Source organism: Lepidothrix coronata, unplaced genomic scaffold, assembly GCF_001604755.1.
Source record: "Lepidothrix coronata isolate B3197 unplaced genomic scaffold, Lepidothrix_coronata-1.0 Scaffold160, whole genome shotgun sequence".
NCBI lineage: Eukaryota > Metazoa > Chordata > Aves > Passeriformes > Pipridae > Lepidothrix > Lepidothrix coronata.
Genome location: NW_016690340.1, coordinates 1311036 through 1316001, shown reverse-complemented (window position 1 = coordinate 1316001; position 4966 = coordinate 1311036).

Here is a 4966-nt window from a genome sequence, read left to right as displayed (position 1 = left end):
AGAAAAGAAAAGAAAAGAAAAGAAAAGAAAAGAAAAGAAAAGAAAAGAGCACTGTTCCTGCAGAGTTTAACAGCCCTCAGAGTTAATGTGGCAGCTACAAGCTGGTTTTTCAAGGCTGCAGTTTTGGAGTCAGGTAGTGGACTGAGACCAAATGGGTGGCAGGGGCAGCCAGCTGATCACTCCATACTCAATTTCTTGGTTTTCATGCTATTTAACCCCCAATTATGTCCAACTGCTCTTAAAGTAAAGCAAGTCAAACTTGGAATTTTGAATGAAGTGACATCCCTGTACAGGGAAGGTGGGAACTAGAAGGTGTTTTTTGTCACAAATCACTGCAATACTTGGGCTTATTCACCAGTGCAGGCTCAGGCAAGATTCCCTGGGTTTGTGGTTACATTTAGCCCAGAAATAGGTGAGATCAGTTCCCATGAATGGAATTGCAGGGAGGTGAGGGAGCTGCACCCAGAGGTGGTGCAGCAGAGGAGGGTCTTCTCCTGGGGTCAAACTGAGATGATACCAAGGTGTTACTCTGGCAGATGGAGGAATCTGCAGTATCTGTCATCTCCCACATCACACTGGATGTCACTCACTCAGTGTGACCTCACACTTGTGCCTGGATTCAGGAAAAAACACATCACTTAACAGTCCAAGTCTCACAAAAAGCCAGAGGATTTCCTAACTTAAAAGCTGCCATCAGCTTCAGCCTCAGTGCCCAAATTTATCCACCCAGCTGACTTTTTCCCCAACTGGTTTAAGCACTCACCTCACCCAAACTTAAGAAATTCAGGCCTTAGATCTTGCTGAGACTGCAGTAAGAGCAGGACAGTGACACTGGAAAAGATGCTTTGTCCCAAAAATACCTTATGGACACAGTCCTAACCCTATAAATCCCCCCCCATGTTCCCAAATACCTTCTTCAGTGCCTCTGAGACCTTGATCTTGCTGCTCAAACGTTTCTGAAGCCCTTCCTCTCCTGCCCCCTCGAGGCTCCCAAACTGCTTGGTCATGTTAAGGATTAAAACCAGCACTAAGGCTGGGCAGGTTTATAAATGGATTTCAAAGCTGAGGGTGTTTCTAAACGAATTCTCACAAGTTACAATCAGGAGAGAGAAACCAGACAGGGAATATCCATCCCTCCCAGTAGCCCCTGGTGGGGCCATGGGTACCAAAGCTCGTGGCAGCTCTGAGGGGTGTCTTGGTGTGTTTTACTCCCAGGATGTGCCAGTCCCTCTCTCGCAGTGGTAATCATAAAAAACTACCAAACGGGGCATCTGTCAGTGAGTAATTACAGGAAATATCATCCTGCTCCTGTGCAGAGTCTGTTCTGGAGAGAGGAACAAACCTGAGCCGTCTCCAGCAGCTCCTGGGGAGCTGCCAAGGTGAATGACACCAGAGCCAGGGACAGGCAGCTCTGGGCTGGGACTGGGAGTGAGGAAATCATTTCATAAATGTCAGTTCTTGTGCTGGATGTCTGCAAACAGACTGCAAGAGCTTCCAAGGGCCCAGTTACACGGATCTAGTGCCATTTCCCAGTAACTTGGAAAGCATTCCGAGAGAGGAGCGTGCTTCTTCATTATTGGATTTGTTCTTTTCTATGCTGCCTATCATTTACTGTAATAAACACCAAAGGAGGGCTATTAATCCTAGAGAATGAATTTAATACAGTGCTGCAGCTCACACCCTTGCCAGTGCTCTGAAAGGTCAAAGGAGACTTGTGTTCCCTGTGCAAAACAAACAATATTCAGTAGTGTAACTTCAACTGGGAGGAAGGGATGGAAGAAAGAAATTCAAATTACCTGGAATAATATTAATGAAGGAAGTCTCTCTTTTGCTGTGACTCAGATCCTGCTCCTGGCAAGCCAAAAATTATCTTATGTGTATGCTTGCAAAGCTCCTGCTGTGTGGCCACGGGGCGATGGTTTACAAAATACAGATAGTTTTTCTAACAAAACCACTGTTGTAGAGACCCCAACAGCAGGAGGGAGCTCAGAGTGCTGGATGTCAGCACGGGGGGGGAGGCAGCAGCGAGGAGTGGCATTGTCTGGAGTGATGCTGGATATCCACAGGATTCCCAGGTGCTGCCAGAGCAGGCACAGTCCACACGGACCCCTCGTGCCATCTGCTGGCAGCCAGGCTTAGGATGGAGCAGGAGAGAGCAGGGCTGCCGAGGGATGCTGGAATACTCACTGGATGAGTGAATTCTCCCACTCCCCCAGCCAGGCAGTGCCTGTTCCCAGAGGGTAAATCCCCTGCACCACCCCTGTGTGCCTCAGTCCGGGCTCCCAAAGCCCTGCCCGGCAAAGGAGAGCTGGGCCTGGTGTGAGACACTTCCTGGGAAATGAGCTGTAAATACCTAAAGAAATCAGGCATTTCTGAAATGTAGAATCATAGAATCATCCAGGCTGGAAAACACCTTCGTGATCATCAAGTCAAACAAGCATCATCCTGTTCCTTGTTAAATCTTGTCCTTGACTGCCACATTCAAATGGTTTTTGAACATGAATCCGTTGCTGAGATTGATTATCAATGAAGCAAAACACCCAGGTTTTGGGGCTCCTGTTGGCAGCATCTTGTGTGTCCCCATCCAGCAACTCCTGCTGTCCCAGGGCTCTCTCACAGTGAAGGGGGTCCCAGTTACACCCTGGTACTGGGGGGGCATCCACCAGGCTCTTCCCACTGGGGCACTGCCAAGGTTTCAGTCAAGACTGTGAACAGCAGGATGGTCCTGGGACATGAGCATGGAGTTATGGAATGGTTTGGGTTGGAAGGGACCTGAAAGATCATCCAGTGCCACCCCCTGCCATGGGCAGGGACACCTTCCACTAGCCCAGGTTGCTCAAACCTGGCCTTGGACACTTCCAGGGATGGGGCAGCCACAGCTTCTCTGGGCAACCTGTGCCAGGGCCTCCTCACCCTCACAGGGAAGAATTCCTTCCCAATATCCCATCTAAACCTTTCCTTCATTTTAAAGCAATTCCCCCTTGTCCTGTCCCTCCATCCCTTGTCCCAGGTCCCTCTCCAGCTCTCCTGGAGCCCCTTTGGGCCCTGGAAGGGGCTCTGAGGTGTCCCTGGATCCTTCTCTTGTCCAGGTGAGCACTCCCAGCTCTCCCAGTCTGGCTCCAGAGCAGAGGGGCTCCAGCTCCTGGAGCATCTCCATGGCCTTCTCTGGATTCATTCCAACATCCCCAAGATGCTCAGCTACAGCTCAGAAATGTAATGAGGGAAGGACTGCAATTAAAAATAACAACGATATTACAATGAAATACATATACATACATATACATATATATAAATTAGGAAGACTGGACCTAAGAGTGAAGGGAAATGATTCCTTCCCTCCTTTGTTTCCTCCCTCCTGATTCTGAACTTTTTTAGTGATATTTTACACAGCACTGAGGAGGAGACAGAAACACTTGTTCTGTTTGAAAAATGCAACCTTGAAGTAGGAAAGAGAGACTGGTTTAAAACAAAAGATCTTTTATTGTCTTCAACTGAAGAGGGTGATACAGAGGAACTACACTTATTTTCATCATATATAAAAAAAAAAGAGAGCCCTTTATTTACACAAAGTGTTCAAAGCTGCCAATGGTTCCTAACAACAACTCTGTATTTTCCTTGTATTTGTTAGTTATTCCCACCTGGGTGGAGCAAACATTGGTCAGTAACACTTAGGAAAACATGTAAGAAGCTTTTGGGCAGGAAAAATAAGGATGATGTTTGGAAAGCAACGGGCATTTCACTGTAACAAACCCACCAAAATACTTACAACCAGTCACTGACTAAAGGAACAGTTTTCAGTAGGGGCTCAGCAGCCTTATCATTCTCAGCCTGTCTTTTATGTCCCCATCTAAATATATCCTGGACATGCACAAACTCAACATGTATGAAAAAAAAAAAAGGTAGAAATTTATTTAAAAGTAATTGTGCTTTTATTTATAAAAAAAAAATTTACAATCAGACATTGTCCTGCCGTGTTTCCCAAAGCATGGTTCTCTTCAAAATGACAAAAATGTAGCTTATTATTATTATCATCATTATTATTATTATTACTTTGTCTTTATATTAATAATATTAATCTTATGCTTTAGTTTAAAATCATACTGTTTTCCCCTTCCCATCCCCTCCTCTGTGGTACTTGATATATATATATAAAAAAAGGCTTTCAGACAACCGACAAATTATTATAACTAATAATAATAATAATAATAATAATAATAATAATAACAATAATAATTAATCTTACACCTTTCTGTGTGTAAAATATGGCTGGTTCTAAAACAAACTACCAACGTACAAAGCTGTTCTCCCTCCCCACCCCTGGGCCACCCGACAGATACTCAGAGAACGTGGAAGAACTTTTGATCCCAGAGCCTTTCTGGGGGGGGAAAAAAAAATAAAAATAAAAAAACAAAAAATGAATTAGCCCAACATCCAACCCTTGAGATGGTTGTCTTTGGTGTGGAGGACGTCACCGGCGGGCAGCTGGAATGTCGGAGCCGGGATGTTTGAGGCCTGGCGTCGGGAACGCCGCGGGTCAGCCGTGCCCGGGGACAGCTGCCAGCTGCTCGGAGCCACCCCAGCCGTGCCAGAGGATGTCCCCACACCCCCCTGTCCGTCCGTCCGTCCGTCCCCCCCTCCCCCTGCCCTCCCCGGGGCCCTACGCTCGCTTCCGTCGGCCTTCCAGGTTCCGGAAGCTGGAGGGTCTCAGCTTCATCTCTGCAAACTCGATGGAATACTCGTGGCCCTTCCAGTGGAACCAGTTCACGCCCTGGGGAGGAGAAGATGAAGAGTGGGAGGTCACACGTTCACTGCTGTTGTCAGGTTTGGTGCTTTCCCTTCAGACTGAGGTTGTTTTCTGGTTTGGGCACAACAAGGAGGGGTTTTGGGGAGCCCAGGGAATGTACAACCTGACCAGACCCACCCACAGGCTGTCAGAGAATGGTTTGGGTTGGAAGGGACCTCAAAG